Source organism: Plectropomus leopardus, chromosome 4 (genome assembly GCF_026936395.1).
Source record: "Plectropomus leopardus strain MGB_pleo_1.0 chromosome 4, ASM2693639v1, whole genome shotgun sequence".
Classification (NCBI taxonomy): domain Eukaryota; kingdom Metazoa; phylum Chordata; class Actinopteri; order Perciformes; family Serranidae; genus Plectropomus; species Plectropomus leopardus.
Window position 1 is genome coordinate 9,647,316 of NC_142179.1, and position 19,267 is coordinate 9,666,582.

Genomic DNA, 19,267 nt, shown 5'->3' on the forward strand with positions numbered 1-19,267 from the left:
GTAGCCACCGTGAAAACACTCTCACTCCCTCCTCTAATACTGATGCTTGGTCATTGGCCCTACATATCAAACTGTGATGCTCTAGGTACCCCTTCAGGATGCTCAGGCACAGTGTGTCTATTTATGCTTTTTATATGCATGCGTAATTTTAAACTACTTTTCCCTTTTTACAGGATATCTACAGTTTCCAGTTGTTGAAAGCATATAGACTCTTTTCAAAGTTAACTTAGAACATAGGTAAAAAAAACTGTTTTTAGGTTTACTTTCTTAGGATTCGGTGATAAAATGTGGCACACTATATTGGTACTGAACTCAACTGACTCGGTTTCACTTAGGACACGAGCAATAGTCTCCTGGGTGAAAGTTCAGAGTTTGTTTAACCCATCCACCTCCTCTCTCCTCCCTGTGTGGACTTTCTCACTCTTAATACTATGGCAGCAGCTGGGAGCATAAAAAGTACTGCCGCCTGGTGCATCTCATACTGATGCAGAAGGGTGTCTTGTTGCATCAGTATCTGACACCAAGAGCCTTTGGTCAAGCATCAGTATTTGATGAGTTGGGAGTGAGTTAACCATGACATCACCCTTTGGTTTGGTTTGTAGACTATCATTTTGAGGCCTCAAAATTTTTGGATTTTCATCTTGGATTTCTGGATCAAGACGTGACCAAATTTGGACATGAGGGTGGAGCAAGCCCTAACACTAGCTGCCAACATGGTTAACACATTGCATCTAGAGTCTATGGTGACCAAAATTAACTTTCAAGAATTAAAAACACACTAATATAGTGACGGCAGTGCTGTGAATCTGGGGTTACACCATGGTTACGTTACCAAACCAACGTTGTTGCTGTGGTAGTAACTTGTCAACAGACAGCACCCACCTGTGACTCAAATCGGCAGCACCCTATGCATAACTGTTTTTTTTTGTACCAGGTTGTAAACATGTTTATTTCTGCTGTATTTTAACATGAAGGTCTATAACTCACATTTGGAGCCAGCCTCAAGTGGCCATTCGAGGAACAGCAGTTTTAGCACGTTTGTATTGGCTTCATTTTTTCAGCCGTTTTGTGGCAGTCTCACACTGGTTATTGGTGTTTTTGCTCCAGTATGGAAGGCAGTTGTTTTGAAATTGGAAAAATATAATTACAGAGATCAGTGTGATTAAAACAAACAAGTATAATACTTGCTTTGGGAAACATGCCACATTTTTGTGCTAAATGATTTTTATCATTTAACAAAAGAAGGCAAACCTCTCAAATATGAAATGATAACTTAACACAATCAGGAAGAACTTACAATAATTACAGTCTAAAAATGGCTAAATTATGATTTAAACTGTCAGATAAACAAGCTATCTTCAATACTTGACAGCTTTTGAAACTGCTACAGACAAATTTCTGTTGGTACCAAAAACAAGTAAGGTTTAATACCAAACTTTTTATTACACATAATAATCCATTAGTTTGAGGCTTTTTTGTTGTTGTTCTTTTCCACCATCATGTTGCATATCAAATATTAATTTATGTGTCTACAGAGCAAAAACAATTTTAATACAGACTTATAATCTAAATAATCTAATATAAAGTGTTCGGAGTGAGACAACAAAACAAAGGCACAGTGTAAACAGCAGACATTCGTTTCGATTAAGCTGTTTGCACTGCGAGTCAAATTTGAGCCACATATTGTAGATGTATGATGGATCTGACTGCATAACAAATGTTAAGAACATTTTTTAGATTGTATCATCATTCAATCAGACATTATTATGAGTTCACAATACGATGGAACAGTTCTTGTTATTATGATTTAGTCAATCATTCTGCTGAAACATAGGTTTGTTTTATAAGTGAGAGACATGAGAAGGATCCTGACTTAATGTTAGCAAATATATTCTTCACCAGAAAGCAGAAAGACTGATTAATGCCAACCCTTTTGTCCACAGTGAATTGATTTTTTTTCATATCCCTTTATTCATATACTGAATGTAAGAGTCCAGTAACTTGCTCACAGGAAGACCCACGGATCAAACCACCAACTCTGCAATTAATGGATGCTCGTCTCAATCGCCCAAGTTACATAAATCACTTACTCTCTGGAACCATGGGGTGTTTCACATCCAACAAAAAGAAAAGTAGCTTTGAAAATGCTGCAAAATCAACTAAAAAGTCCCTTTTAAAAATCTGATTGGTTGCCATTTGAACCTCAGCAACAAGACATTTTCAAATGGGTATCATTAGGGATCCACTTGGTTTCACTATGATAAAAACATCTGAATTCAAAGGCACTATAGTGTTGTGTAGTATTCTGGTAAAAAATACCAGAATTATTTTTTTCTTCTATTATGTCTTATGTGTCAGTGTGTTATCTGTCTGTGCTTCTGTTTGTGCTGTGCGTGTATGTATTTTTGCCTGTATTTCATTGCATTGTGTGTCTTTGTCTAGTGTTTGCAAGAATTTGTGTTTCAGTGTGTCTGTTTGTGTAAATATGTGTGTATCCAGAAATGTCTGAGTGTGTTTGCTGCACTTGGTAATTAAAGCAGTGTGTGCCAACCCAGCGACAATGTAATACCACTCTAATCATCCTCTGCTCGCCCATCTGTGTGCCCAACATGACTTTCTCTCTCTCGCTCTCCACACACACACACACACACACACACACACACACACACACACAACACACACACACACACACACACACACACACACACACACACCAAACCACCAGTCATATCTTTTGTACATTGAGAAGGAGCAACACAGCGAGACAAAGAGAAACAGAGTGCCATTTGTTTAGACAGAAAGAGAGAGACAGACCGTAGATACAAGCAGCCAATCAGAGAGAGCCTGAAGCTGAAACGCACTGCCACCACAGCCCATCGTACGACATACGTCAAGTGCCACCACTAAAACCAATAGTAAGCGTCCGCTGCAGCACGTCAACAGCAGACCACCCATTTTCTCACTGCTCATATAAAATTTTTTTAAGCTCACAGTCAATAATAGACAACTGCAATACTGCAGGTAAGCTATGGCGTTTTGTTGTCTTTTGACGTGGAAAAAATCCACAGCATTTTGTTTTCCTGCAGTGTGTGGTCTCCTGTTGTACTTTTAAGGCACAAACACTATTCATCAAACAGACATCAAAGAACTAGGGGTGACGAAGGCCAACTTTTGTGCCTCATGTCACCTGTGTCTCAGCCAAAAAGTTGCACTTGAATACAACACAAAGACTTAAGCCAACGGCCAACTGGCACATACTTTCAGTGCCTGATTGAGAGAAAATATCTTTCTTTACCAGCAGGTGGTGGTATCTGTACTTGTCATTCAAAAATGAAAACTGGAATTCAGACAGGACAGATTCAAGATGCTACTTAGCCAGTTAGCAAATCAAAATCGCAACCCAATGTTGAAAGAACGAATGATATTTACAATGCGTACACAGTGGACCCCGTCACTGCTGTGTTCAACTCAGATTCAACATATGCAATCAGCTGAAAAGGGTCAATGAGGGCCAACAGTGCATGCAAAAACTAGGGCACCATACGCTCACCAACAGCTTTATATTAACCAACCGTCAGCTTGGTGTGTCAGGGTCTTGACTGAACACCATGGTTTTATTACATCCATGGCTGCCACCGGAGCAGAGAAGAAAAGCTGCTACAGGAACTGGGATGTTGTTTTCATTATTGTTGTCATAAATATATTACTCTGTTTTTAGTTTGAAATCACATTTATGATGTCATTTCAGTCTCTGTGAGTTAACTTTTGTGTTTCTTAAAACATTATGAAACTTAAACTGTTTTTTGGGGGGTGGAGGCTTCAAATAAACCCACTGGGATTTGACCTCTCCCACTATATACTGTTATTTTTGTAATTTTGTGTATTTTAAATTGTGCAACAATAAAAACTCACACATCAAACATCAAGTGTTGCGGGGGCATGTCGACGAGTTCTGGTGCACACCCAGCTGTCGTTGGTGTGGGGGTTACATAGAAAATAACAGTGCAGGCTTATTTGACAGGCGCCATTTGGTAGCAGTGTGTTTTGGCCTTAAGACGTAGTACAAATTTATATTGTGTGGTACTTAATCTGAAGATTGAGACTGAGATTTGAAAACATTGGGTAGTTATTTTTTATTTTGCCCAGAGATAATAAGATTCAACACAGTTGGTGAAATTGTACATTTTAAACAAGAGCAGACTAATGTTTTCCTCCCTAAATCTTTCTCTTTCGTGCCTGTCAATAATTGCTCCACCTGTGCCAGCGGAAGAAATGGAGGCAGCAGAGGTTTGTCACTACACACACACACACACACACACACACACACACACACACACACACACACACACACACACACACACACACACACAGAGAGAGAGAGAGAGAGAGAGAGAGAGAGAGAGCGAGGAAGAATAACAATCCAACAGACTTGCTGGCTGCATTTTGGATGGTAATTCATGGAGAATATAAATGAATTTGTGGATTAAGCAGGTTGCTGAAGATTTGGAGAACATTTCCAAATTTTCCTTTTTCTACCGTGTTGTTCACACATCAAGGCAAAATTCGAAGTAAGTTTTGATTCATGTATTAGTCAATTGCTCACTGCTTAGTGTTTAACATTGTCTTAAGTTGTACTTAATGGTTGGGAAAAGCTTGTAATACTTAAAATGTACATTGCCACTGTTTGTCTTCATATTCACATGCAGCTGTATCATGATAAACAGGCTGATACAGCTGCAGAACACCACGCTGTCATCGCTCTGTTGCACTGAGCACAATTTAAGACTGACCGGTTTATTGATTGGCGGGTCTGTTGGCAGGTGTGACATTCAAATATTAACTTTAGTCTGTTTTCAGACAAAAAATGGTGACATAATAGCCAAGTTGAGGTATAACATCTGATTGTAACAATTAACCCTTTGAAACCTGGAGTGACCTCCCTTCTTGTGCTGCTCTCAGATGCCTTTCACATAAGTAACCCCCACACCAACTGCAGCTGGGGGCGCAACAGCGCCTGTTGACATGCCAACCCACAACACTTGATGTTGGGTGTATTTTTAACTGGTCCTTTGAACCCTGAGCAAATTTGTGCAACTTCTTTCAAAAAAAGGTGGGGAAAAAAGCCAACGACCAAATGAGCAACATGGCAAGAAATGCTCTACAAAATGCAAAGAATTAGTTGATTTAGAAAATTACATTAAATAAATTAGGGGAAAATGTCCAAGGAAAAAAAATAGGATTTTTTTTAATCTCATAATCCTAATCATTTATTTAAAAATAATGTTACAGAATCATAACAATTTTGAGCACTTTTTTTAAACAGGTAATTTCCTTTTAAATCTTTATTTTATTTTTTAATTCATTAATTTTCAGGTATTTTTGTATACTTTCTACAAATTTCTTGCTAATATTTGGGTCATTGCCTTTTTTCCATTTATTTTTATTTATTTATTTATTTTTAAAAAGAAATGTGCTTGGAATTCAAAGTGATTAAAGATTCAGTAAATTAATGCATGATGCTTTGACCCTTTCATCACTTCTTGAAGGTATACTGCTTCTCCATTTAGGTCCAATTTTATGCAAACACTGAGAGAAACAGAGGGGTTCATAGCTCATCAGGGCAATGTACAGAAACCTACCTTAGGGAATCTGATTCAAGACTAAGTGACTAGTTCTTTAACGGTGAAGAACAGAAAGAGTATTACTAGCATGTCCCTTTTCTTAAAAAACAAAACAAAACAAAACAAAAAAAAACCCTTACATTTTAGCTTTCCTTGCATGAAAGTCATATTCTATTTTAGAGAAAGCATCAGTAGGGCAAGACGCCAACAAGACAAGTCCACATTTTAAAAATTCACTGCACTTCTTGTACTCTACTCGTGTCTCTTGCCCCTTCTGTCCTCTTGCACCTCCCCTCTGCTCCCCTTGCCTGTCCTCATCTCCAACACTTGGAAATTGGATGGTCTAATTTCCAGCCGCCCACTCTTGGCCACTGTGTCCAACAGGCTGACAGTGTGGTGTTCAGCCTGTTGGACACAGCCTGTCAGTAGCATGTAACATTTATAAGTGGGAAAGCTTAATTTCCAGTCCTGGAGGCGAGCTCGCTTGGCTCTCCCTACCAAATGCAACCACAGAGTCACCCCATGTTGAAAATTTCAGCAGTCAGACGGATGTACAGGATTTTATTAATTGTCTGTGGCTGGTGAGTGGGTTGCAGCTTGGATTCCTTCAAGGGATCTGAGGGAATGTGCTGGTGTCTGGACTGACAGCTGAGCTGGAAGTGGTACATGCAGGCATAAAGTAACTGTTTCGGAACAAATACATTGCAGTTATTTAAAGAAACCTACTGAATCCTAACACTTAATGTTCTTGGTATTTTCCCATCCATATTCATTTTAGTTTGAAGGCACAGAAGTCAGCACTAGCCAGTATAATACTAAGCCCTTAATGCTGAGGATACTGGTAGGAATGAAGGTACATAATGAGGGAAGCAATCTAATAGATGAGCAAGAATTCTCTGCCAGTGTCAGCAATTTTCTTATTTTTGCCCCTGGACTGATTTCCACAAATGTACACATAATGTGCATATGTAAGTTTACTTTTACACATTTGCCCCCACTGTCGTGTCTATTTACATATGCATTGTGGTCTTTTTCATTGCTAACTTCATTGTTAAATGAAAGGTGGTAAACAGCAGTGTGCCTTTTCTGTAACAGAAGCGCCTTCTGTATCTTGATGTCCGACAGGCATAAACTGCAGCTAATCTCGCAAACTACTGGAACATTTAGCCTAATATTTAGCATGCAGTGTGAGTGGTATGCTCAAGGACCTCTTGTTATTGCAGTGATTCACAGTTGTTAAAAAAAACCTGCTTATTGCCTAGACTATCACTGTAATGTAGGGCAAAGTTCACACCAGCGAAACCTCCGAGGTTGAAAAAATGAAGCCAATATGGAAGTCCCAAAAAATGTAGTTCCACTAATGGCCACTTGAGGCTGGTTCCAAAATAATGCAAATTCCCATACATCCTATGTTCAGTTTCCCAACTTTACAGCAGATATATACATATTTACAGGCTAGTACAAAAGCAGGTTTTGGTATCTGACGCTATTTTAAACTTTCATGACAACTGCACAGGGGGTGAATTTTTATGAAGCTCACTTGTTCATATTTTGTTAATCCCCAAAGTTATGCATATTTAAGGGCAGGGCTATTTGAGTGACCTTTAAACAGAGGCAGGACAAAGGAGAGGTCTTTTGGCTAATTTCACAATATATTACAGATTCAGTCAATAACACCACTATTTTAATTTCTTTAACTCCTACAGTTATATTTCACTTGAACTTCGTTACACTGCCACCATGTTCTCTGTGGTACCGCTCTTTTCCATCCATATCCATAAGCTTATTGAAAACATGCACAAACACAGACAAATGAACATAGAAAATGGGCATAAGTATCTGTCTGTCTCCGTTTCCATATCTAATATTTAACAGAAATGCGCCAAAAAAGGTCCCATCAACCCCTTGCTCCTCCAGAGCACCAGCCTCTTGTCCAAATACAGTTGCTTCTGGCTCCAAAAAATCTAGATTGCAACAGCCAAAATGTCAAACTCAAGGCTTTCAAACATGAGCCCACATGGGTGATGTCATGTTAGCTACATCCATTTTTATACATTAAATGGTTCACATTAACCTAAAAGACTCCTTATGGCATCTGAACAACTAGCAGTAGTCACAAGGGCAGTGGCAAGTACATAATCCCTCTATGACTTCCCACCCACCACTACTGCCACATGTATTTGTTGAACAAGCTGACAAGCCCATGCCTGCATCCCTCCTTTGGTGACTATTCTTTAACTTTCCCTTATTTCTTCTCGATTCCTGCTCTCCATTTCTCCTATTTTTTTTTTTTTATAAACCATCTCTCTGCTGCTTTTCTTTTACATTTACCTTTTCCATCACCCCTCCTCATGGTCCCTTGATCAGCTCGGGAAAGTAGAGCTCATTTAAGACTGTAATTCACAATTACATGGACAGGGGCTAAGGTTGACCCTGTAGACTCAGTCACAGATACACATAGCCACACACAATGACATACACACACAGACACACACAGACACACACACCTGCTTGGCTACTGCTCCCCTGTGTGATTTTATAGTGAAAGGTTAATTCGAGTGTAAGGAGCCCAAGGCGATGACTGGGAAAAAGGGATATAGAGAGAGAGCAAGTAAGAGAGCGAAAGAGAGGGACAGAAGAAGTGCTAATTCAGTTCAGGAAAAGAACCCACTTTAAGGAAGAGAGAGAGAGAGACAGCAAGAGACAGGAGAGAGAGAGAGACTTGAGCACTCAGAAGCGATATTTAATTAGCCTTGGATGACTAGCTGACTTGCTAGAAAAAGGCCACTCTCCCTGCACTCTTCTCTCCTGTCAAGTACCCTGTTAGTGAAACCTCCTCTGAGACAGATGGAGGGAGAGGAGGGAAGACAAGACGGGGAGAAAGCAACAGATGGAGGGAGAAGAGATTGAGAGAGAGAGAAAATCGTGAAAACGGATAGAGAAAGTAAGAAAACACGGCGAGCAGGAGATACACTGACAGATTAGATGATGGCCAATTGAAGGTTTGACAACTTTTTGCCAACAAACAGGGCAGCAACAAATGCCAAAGTCGATATATATAAGCCTCCGCACTGTAAGCAAAGTTGGCGTGTACGCACAGCCGTGTATGGCATACACCCACCCTCTGGGCACTTGGCTTTAGCATATCCCCTCCTAAAAATAAGCCTGCAGAGCAAAGCTGCAGCCAATGAGACATTGGACAATGATTTGAAGGCCTGTTTGAGTAACAGATCAAAGGCTCATCAGACACTACACAAGGCTCATAATGCTACGAGCATGAGAAAATGGGCCCCTGGGTACAGACATGCAAAAGACCCCACAACCAAAGGAGCAAGACACACAGAATTTAAAGTTATTTAACCCTTTTTGTTGTTTTGTGTCATTTTGTAGTCTTTATGCATCTGTTTTTTTTCCTGTGGCTGTTTTGCTCATTTTTGTAGTAGTTTAATGTCTTGTAATTGCTTTATAGCTCTTAGTAAGCACTTTGAGTCTCTTTGAGGTTGTTTGTGTCTCTTTGTGATTGTTTGGGCCCGTTTCATAGTCCTTAAATTTCAATTTAAATTCAGTTTTATCTATAAAGCCTCCATTCATCTATCCATCCATTGTTATCAGTGGGGCAACAGATTGAGCAAAGCACTTCAGACATCCCTCACCCCAGCAGCACCTTTCAGCTCCTCCTGGGGGACCCCGAGGCATTTCCAGGCCAGACAAGACATATATAATCCATTCAGCGTGTTCTGGGTCTGCCATTGGGCCTCCTACCAGTTGTACGTGCCAGAACACCTCTAACAGGAGGTGCTGAAGAGGCATCCTGAACAGATGCCCAAACCACCTCAGCTGGGCCCTTTCGAGGCGAAGGAGCAGCAGCTCTTCTCTGAGCCCCCCCCCCCCAAATCTCTAAGCTCCTCACCCTATCTCTAAAGCTGAGACCAGCCATCTTCTGGAGGAAACTCATCTCTGCTGCTTGTATCCGCGATCTCATTCTTTTCTCTTTCCACTGCTCGAAACTCACGACCATCGGTGAGTGTAGGAACAGAGATATACCGGTAGAGTGAAAGCTTCGCCATCTAACTCAGCTCCTCCTTCACCACGACAGTCCGGCGCAACTCCTGCATCACTGTGGATGCCACACCAAACCACCTGTTTTTTTTACGCTCCATTTGATCCTCACTTGTAAAGAAGACCCTGAAATATTCAAACTCCTTCACTTAGGAAAGCAACTCTCTCCCCACCCAGAGGGCGCAATCCACTGTTTTTCAGCAGAGAACCATGGCCTCTGATTTGGAGGTGCTGACTCTTATCCCGACCCCTTCAGCGCACGCTGAAGGTCACAGTGTGAAGCCAAGAGAACCACATCATCTGCAAAAATCTGGGATGCAATTCTGAAGCCCCCAAACCGGACCCCTTCCTACTCCTGGCTGCGCTTTGAGATCCTGTCCATGAAAATCATGATCAGGATTAGTGACAAGACACAACCCTGGCGGAGGCCAAATTCAACTGGAAATGTGTTTACCTTCATGCCAAGTAAGTGCACAAACCCGTATGGGACCGGTCCCTATCCAGTCCCATCCAGGCTTTATAAATATTGGTCTGGTATTTATAAAGCCTGATATCACAAATCCCAATTTGGCTTAGAGAGCTTGACAGCATATGACATCCCTGTGTCCTTGGACCCTCACAGTGGATAAGGAAAAACTCCCCCACAAAAAACCTTTAATGGGGAAAAAAAGGTAGAGACCTCAAGAAGAAAAGCTGAGGAAGGATCTTTTTTCCAGGACATTGTGAGTCTTTTGTCTCTTTGCAGTTGTTTTGCATTTCTTTGTAGTTGTTTCATGCGTCTTTGTGGTCATTTAGAGTTTCTTCCTGGTCAGTACATCTTTTGGGGCCAGGAGTGCCCCTGACACTTTGGGCCACTTTGCCTGTGCCCTATAGGACAGTTCAGTAATCCATCCATGGCTATGAGATGTTATTTTACATCTTTGGAGAGACATCAGAACAATAATCATTTTATATTTTGTTGTGATGATTGCAAGGTAATTGGTAGAAGTATGTGAACGGTCCCTTTAAGGAAAAGCTTGGGATCAATTTTCTTCCCTTTTTGCTGTTAAAAAATCTATCTATCTCTGTTATCAAGCAAGCTGTGGGAGGCCTCAGCCTACCCACCTATAAGACATCACTATGCCACTTGAATTTGTGGCTCAGTAGCGAGTCAAGTCTGTCTGCAAGGCAAAACATGTTCATAAACAATTCTGGATGACTCATTACAGTATACTGTAATGTGTTTCTATTTATGTTCAAACCAGTTGGTCAGTGTACTGCAGGTGTCGCACAGTGGCTGTTTCATTTTGATAGAAAACTCTTCACTTCATTTCAAGAGGCCACAAAGGTTGAAATTTGCCTCAAAACAGCTGGAAAGTGAAGCATCAAATACTCCATCCAGAGTGTTTCCAGGGAGCTTTACACTCTTCCCCAAATGACCTGCCTGTTTGTATCATGTAGCTCTTCCTTGTTTCCTTCTTCTTCTGCCAAAAGCTGCTGAAAAACTACACAAATCCCTCCAAAGAATCAGATTTCAAAAACGGATTGCATCACACACACAACCACTGATCTGGCAGATTTGTTTGTCTCTCAGCTGTAAACACACTGACAATAACCTCCTCTCTCCTGAAATGTTACTGATATGAGGATCTGTTTTTCTCTCTCCCTCGTTCTCACAGGCTGGTGATTTCCACTCCTGCGATTCTGTGAGTGTACAGACATCCGCCTCCCTCCACACATTTCAGGACTTGTTCAGGAAGCTGCAGGTGGTAGGTAATAAATCTAAACTATGTTTGATATGATTGTGGTAGCGATTCAATTAAGTTGAGTAAGATTTAATCTCCAAACCCTCCCCACTGCCGGATAATATTTGCTGACTATCAATCCAAACCGAGTCTCTTTTCTTATGGAGAAAAAAAGGCCTGATAATCATCCTGTGTGTCCTTGTGTAGCCGTTTTTCTTTCCTCATATACTTCAGGTCGACTCAATCTGTCTTCTCGGCTCTTTTTCTCTCTTCCTTTCTGGTACTCCTTTGTATGGACAAGTACAAGTTTAAAATCCAAAAATACTGTAATATTTTAATGCCGTGTTCATGTGACAAGTCATGATAATGACTGCCGTTAAACAGGCTCGATGCCATATGACACACAAGTACCTGAAAAAAACAAATAAGCGTGGCTGCCTTATATCTGCTGAAGCCTATGTTCAAAGTCATTAAGTGCAAATATTTAACAATGGCTCTGTTAGTCAGTCCACCAGTTTGGCCCAAACTGATACATCGCAATAACTATAGGATGAATTACCATTAAAATCCCAGCCTACTGGCAGAGATAGGTGAAATGGACACAAATACTTTACATGGCATTACATGGTGGTGGGCATAAAATATTAAAATCACTTATTGGTAGAACAAAAACAATGTGAATATCACGTCAATGAGAACTGTTGTCCTTGTTGACACACAAGTATAAAAAGCAACAAAGTCTGCGTAGGGCTGGCAGGAGGGGTGGTGAACGGGTCAAACAAACATGGACTTGGCACAAGGAGACTTTACACTGACACGATTTTTATGTTTCCTGCACGCCATCTAATGCTTTTCATGCCCACCATCATGTAATGCATTATCACAAGTACGTATCCATATCATTAGATGACAAATCTTACAGATTCTGGTGATCGCTTGACTTTTCCTCTCAAGAAACAAGCAGGTAAAAATACCAACACATTCTCATCCCAACTTGTCACATGCTGCATATTACGCTCTAGGTATCCCTCTGCGCTACCGTGGTGCCGCTACCGTGCTGTCGCTACCGTGATGTCACTACTGGGATGTAAGTGTGCATTTGTTGACATCACGGTGCTGCCCGACCGCTCTATAAGCGCTGTTGTGCTCCTTTGTACATTATTACCAGCAGCTATACAACCTGACGGCGTATTGACGCCTTTCATGTGCATGCGACAAGTTCTGTTGCCCATGTGCGTATTGGGCCTGTTTGAGGTGTATAGTAACACCACGCCCAGTTCGGTTCAACCACTTTCTCACCTGATGCCTTCTTGAGGCATTAGATTGCACTTATGCTCAAAGCACCAATAGAGATGAGCTTTATGACAAGTTTGGAATGGAAACAGGCTGAAATAAAGTATCTCTACCTTTACGAGACTGATTGGCTATACTTCTGTGGAGGGAATTGTGGTTCTCGGATGATCCTAATGAATTTTGCAGCCCCCTGTTACACATCAATGTCAGGTCCACTGAGGGGGCGGCAAAAAGTTCTAACATTTTAACTTGGTAATGCCAGCTAATGTTACTGTTGACAGTCATCTCTGCAGGCCTCACTGAATTTCACCGTCCTGCTCTCCTTCACTTAAATTATATCCTGTCTGTCATCTACCATCTGCCTGAATCCATGTTAATACAGCATAGAGCTTGTTCAACCACCTGATCAACTCTGCATACATACAGCCACCTTGGGGTGCCTGATGATGTGAATTTTCCTCTCTTTTGCAGCCATGCTTTATTATTAATGTTCAAACATGTCATTTTTATTCATTGAATTTGTGCGCTGTATGATGTTTTTTACATTTTTGGTGCGATTGAATTGGAGTAGTCCGAGCTCCAGCCTCTGTAATTTGTGACAGTAATTACAGAAAGCTCTTATCACATGCAAATCATCCATTAATTTTGCAGATGTCCTGTGTTAACAATTACTTATACGCTGTCCTCAAAAGTGTTTCCATCCAAGTAGCGCTTATCTCTACCCGTTTCCCTCTCTATCTGCCCTGCAGCCACGCCCTCTCCCTCCCTGTCTGTCTACCTTGATAAATTGCAGATGGCTGGAAATGCACCTCCACGGGGAAATGATAAATATCCATAGAGAATGGATTCACAATCTTCAAACACCCGTCTAAAAGACAGCTCTCACCCCTGAGGAAATACTTCAACTCTATTTCTCTCACACTTTTTTCTTTCTTTGTATCTTATTCCCTCTCTTTAAAAAACCTTTTAAAACTCCTTTCTGTCTACACACATTTCTTAGATTCACCACCCACAGGACACTCTTCAGTGCTCTCTGGTCGTCTCTCTTCCTCACTCTTGGTCCTAAAAGCCAATTTGGAGGTCTTGACATCCAGACTATCATGGATCCCCGGAGTTAAGCCAGTGAAATAAACGTTCAACCTTGCCTCTGCAAAAGAAAAAAACTCTGTTTCTAGGGGTTTGACTTCGAGGAGTATGGTCAGGTCTGTGTACAACTACAGGTTTCACCTAAATGTATTTACATTGACTGAATATCTTCAAGGACCATCAAGCCAAATAAAATCTACTGGGCTGATCTGATACAGATTCAACAACTCAGCTGCCAGAAGAAAATGTTTGTACTGCATGATTCTGCTACAAATACAATACATTTGCATGTTTCAAATGTATCGTATCAACATTCGAAAGTGATGTAATGTTTAAGTTAACTTTGTCAAGAGGTGGTAAAGGGGGGTTGGTTGATGTCGTGTCAGTTTGGCCAGAAGCAGGCTGCAGACCACTGTTCAAGACCAACAAACAATCAAACCAGTTGCCTTTTAGCTACTGATCCCTGTTATTCCAGCAGCTTTTTAGTCACCAAATGTGGGGTCTTTTTTAGTGACCCATTACTGTTTTTCCACAGAGGATAGTGCTACAGACATCATTTATCTTTTTACAGAGACATTGTTGCATTTCCTACCAGGTGACCACAAAAACAGTTGTCGTCTTGGAGACATTTCTGTGTTTCCTGGCTGTTGCTTTATTCCGAGACATCACTGTGTTTCTTTCAGAATAGTGCCACAAAAATATTTTCTTATCCAAAACCAACTGTTATTACTGCCTAAACCTAACCACACATTTACCACAACATTGTAAAAACATACAGAGAAGACATTTCAACAGTTACAAATGACATGTATCAATGGTGTGCAGAAAACAGACAATGCCTACATTTTCTCTGGCAACTGGATTAGATGCAATTCATTGGAAAAATCAGGACGATTATCTGTCCCGACTCTAAAATAAAGAAAGACATGGTAATAAGTTTCGTGAAGACTAACAGATCAGACTTGTGCTGTTTCACGTCAGTGCACTTAAATTTCCCAGCTAGAAAATGTTCTAAAGATTGTGTTATTGTTTATTCATCACACACCAATCAAAAATGACTAAATGAGTAATGGAGTTAATATCCCGCTACAACAGATCTAAAACATTCATTGGACTGTTTGAAAACAGCAGATTATTTTGTGGGAGTCAACTGTGGGCAGATATCCATCTGAAAATGTCAAATATTTGAACCACCCTGCAAGCTCTCGATTCAACCCTCCAGGTAATTGGACAGCCATCAAAACTGGGAGCCGCTACATGAAGTATTAGTCCTAACAAGTAATCCCTTATTGTCTTGGTGGATTGTGCCAGCCTGTAATGGAATACTTGAAGCATTTAATTCCAAACACTGTAAATCCATTTGGGGATGAAAACAATTCAACCAGTTATAATTTCAAAATACACTGGCTAGCTGTCTGCCAACACACAACTATTTACCAAGGACAAGGCTCAAGATGTCTCCCTAATTTTAATACTAATTAATTCCATCAATTGTTTTCATGCAAACAGCCTTTTTGACAGCAATGTTGGCACAGAAGAGTTTGAAAAGGCAGCTCGCCCTCTTTTCCACTCTTTCACTTAATCTCTGTCTAACCATGTTCAACAGCCGCCCAAAACACACCCACACACCCACACACACACACACACACACACACACACACACACACACACACACACATCATGATTACCAGGACTGACAGGGGTTTCCAATTTTCGAAGGCAAACAGCCACCATGTTTAGACAAGAAATCAGTGTGTGATCTCTCTCTCTCTTTCTCTCTCTCTCTCTGTCTCTCTTACACACACACAAACACAAACACACACAAACGCACACATACAAGTACTCTTACATTTGAATGGACATGTACAAACATACTTGTACAAACGCAGTGTACATTCTGGCATACATAAAAAATGTGGAGCCATTTCTGCTTCAGCTCCCGCATCTTATTTTAATCATTCTGAGCATTTCAGCCAAAACTAAATTGGTTCAGAAGACTAAAAGTTGGTTCACAGCTTGAACCAAAAAACACACTGAAGTGCCTGAAGTGAAAACCATGAAGACATAAGTGGGCATGTTTTGTTTTACGGTTGTGATACTAAATGCTGACAGAGGTCCTAGGTAAGGCTCTGATGTCCTAAAATCCTGCAAACGTACCAAAATCCTCAAAAAAGTCCTGAAATCCTAGACACTTCTTGAAATCCTAGAAATGTCCCAAAATCCTAGAAATGTCTGTTGAAGAAAAACAGTATGTGGACACAGGCCCTAAGAGAATGAGAGGTTCATCCAGCGAGCAAAGAGATGAGATCTGTTTGAAACGTGTTTATCAGGAGAGTTTGCACAGACATACAGTATGTGTTCATTTTTAAATATGTGGCACTTCTGACAGTATTCCCTTAAAATATCCACATATGCAAATGCCTTTGATAGAGCAGGTATTTCCATTCTCTTCCTGCCTGTGAAGACAGAAACACACATACCTAACAGCTTTCAGGGATATACAGTGCCTCTATGGAGGCAGCCAAAATGAGCAAAGCTTCAGCTCATAATTTAGAGTAGCCTCTTGTCTGCCAGAGCAAAAGGGCCACCTGTTATCCTCAGTGCAAAATTTAATGCATCCACTTCACTCAAATACACTGAAGATATTCTTAACAATAAATCAAATACACTCATCTAACCATCGAACAGCATATTCCAACTGTATGACTCAGTTATTCCAGTCACTTGTTTAAACTGTGCTGCTCATGTCAGGCCTGAATTAACAGGAATTAGATTTCCCCGGATGACAGAGGACACAGCATGAAGTTTACGGGTGACATTACTTTAAAACTGTTTACCTTTGTACTGCGTTGAATTCTTGTAAAAAAAACAAAGGACGGATCTAACCAGCAGATTTTAATTATACTAATTATGACAACAAATTATGCCTTAAAATACCAAAATAAAAAATCTTTTTGAGTCTCTTTGAGTCTTAATTGATCAGAAAAAAAGCGAGGCGGAGGCTCAGAAGATAAAAGAAGTGATGACATAATATGCAACAAACATTTATTTTAATTAAGTTAGGATCATCAGAGAAAATGATGAGACACTTTATTCCTTATTTGTATGTTAATTTCAATACTTTTCTAACAGAGTTTACATTTTTTCTTATTTCTAAAAGAAAGTTGAAAGTGTTGGTCTTTGCTGTTATTGATAATATCGCACTATGGAATTATTACTCATCTGTTGAGGGAAGGGCAGAAATAACATGATGGAAACGGAGGAAGAGGAAGATGGTGGAAAGGTCAACAAGAAGTTGAACTTTGACTATTGTTAACTTCCCTTTTTCAGGCCTGATTTTTACCTTACCCTGACAGCGTCACCTTTGTGCCTAATCAAACCTTAAAGCAGTATCAGATCCAAAATACAGTTTACATTTTTCAACTTCCCTTTCGGTCCAAGCCCCTCTCACTAAACCACCTTAGGCAAATAAGCCAATTCATCCAGTAACCCAGTGTTTCGTTCATTTCTTTTCAGATCCGACTTTCAAGTGGCAACCCCAAAGTTTATCATCAGTTCGTCACCAGGTATTCACAAAGAAAATAGCGTTGCTAAAAAAAAAAAAGGAAAGGACTGAATGGCGGCGGCCTATACCAGTGATACAATCCAGGAGCCTGGTTTGAGTAAAAGATCCAAGATTTGAGTATTTTTTAAAGTCCCTAACAATAATATGAGACAAGATTTAACAGCTCTGGAGGAATTCCACATATTCAGGTCATATTCTGTTGTGACAATCACAAGTTAAAAGAGTAGAAAAACACTGTTCATGTTACAAAGTAACCTACCAGTTAAAATAGGCTCAGCTTTCCCGCCAGACAACAATGCAGGACACATCCTAAAGCTGAACAGCAACATAATAGACCTTGTGGCCAGATTGTTTTGTCAACTGCTGCCTGCAAGGTCAAGAAATGCCTTCCAGTCTCAACTATAAATGCCAGTTACCTTTGTGACATCTCATGTAAAACACTGCCTCTGAAGGACTCGAGAGGTTGCCAAAGTCACACTGTGACAATATAAAACTGTCAATGCCGCGAAACTCCACCAGATGGAATTTATGTACTTGGAAGCAGACAAAGCTTAAGTGTAGATAAAGCCGGCATGTTTTGCCTCTCACGGCCTTCGTCGGGGTGCCATAGCTTGAAAACAACTGTTTTATGGCAGAGACACAACCAAACAGTCCTTTAAAATTCAGCTCAGCTTTAAGAGTGAAAATGATATCAATAAAACACTTGAATCCAATCAGCATTGTTGAATGGGCGAGCAATGTTTCCGCAAAGACAGATGGCGGAGAAAAAAGAGAGAGGGAGAATACACTCAATGACAGGCAAAATGAAATTCAAGAGAAATACAGAGCAAAGACAGAAAGATAGACAAAAATAATCTATCCAGGCATCGTCCTAAATGGCAGCCAGCAGTCAAGTAATTATATTTGAGCAGCCAACTGATTTCTCTTTGTGGTCTGTGTGTACTTTCTCTCGCGAGTGTGAATGGGCGCTCGCCAGTGTGTTTCTCATCTCATCTGTGTGAAGATATGAATATTAATGACCCTATTAGCAGACACAGATGCCAGACAGTGCTTTGGTTGGAGTAACATGGGGTTATATTGAAAGCAAGTGAAATAATGTGAAATATTGTCTTTGTGCGAGAGCAAGAGAGAACTGATTTCAACTGTTCTTGTATCCGCGGGAGTCATCGCCGAGGTCACATCTCTGAGGTGGAGCTTATTATACATTCCTATCAACTTGTGATGATTTAAATTTCATCGTGTCAATCCAAGTGAGACAGCTTAATCGAAGATGAAGTCTCTAGAAAAATTACACCATTAGAAAGTGATTTTAGCTTTAGTTCAGAGTTACAAAGCGGCAAGGAGCTTCTGCAGACGTCCCAATTTTTTCCCACTGAACTGCTGCTGAACTTTGGTGTCAACCCAGAGAGGAAATTTAGTTGAGGAATCATGTTTTTCTTTCTTCACAACAAGATACAGTTTGGCAGTGAGAGGGCTGACAGAGGTTTGAATATTAATAATTAAATAATTAGCTTCTCTCATTATAAAGTCAAGAGGTTATCTGTAGTATAGAGGAGAAATACAAGATAGTGGCATAAAGAAAAAATGACTGCATTCAGTTTAGCTTTACACTGAAAATACATTTATACGGTGACAGCTGTGGCTGGAGACAATATGGTTTCAGGTTGTCCATCCAACTCTCCATCTCATTCTGGCAAAAACATCCACTTAGACTGAAGGATATGATTAGAATTTGGTGGTCTAAGGTCAAGGTCACTGTGACCTTCTGCACCTCTCATTCTCCTGAACATGATATCTCAAGGACGCCTTACGGGAATTTCCTCAAATTTAGTAAAAATGTCCACTTTGACTCATCGATGAACTGAATCCAATTTGGTGGGCAGAGGTCAAGGGTGAAGGCAATATGACTTTATCTGTGT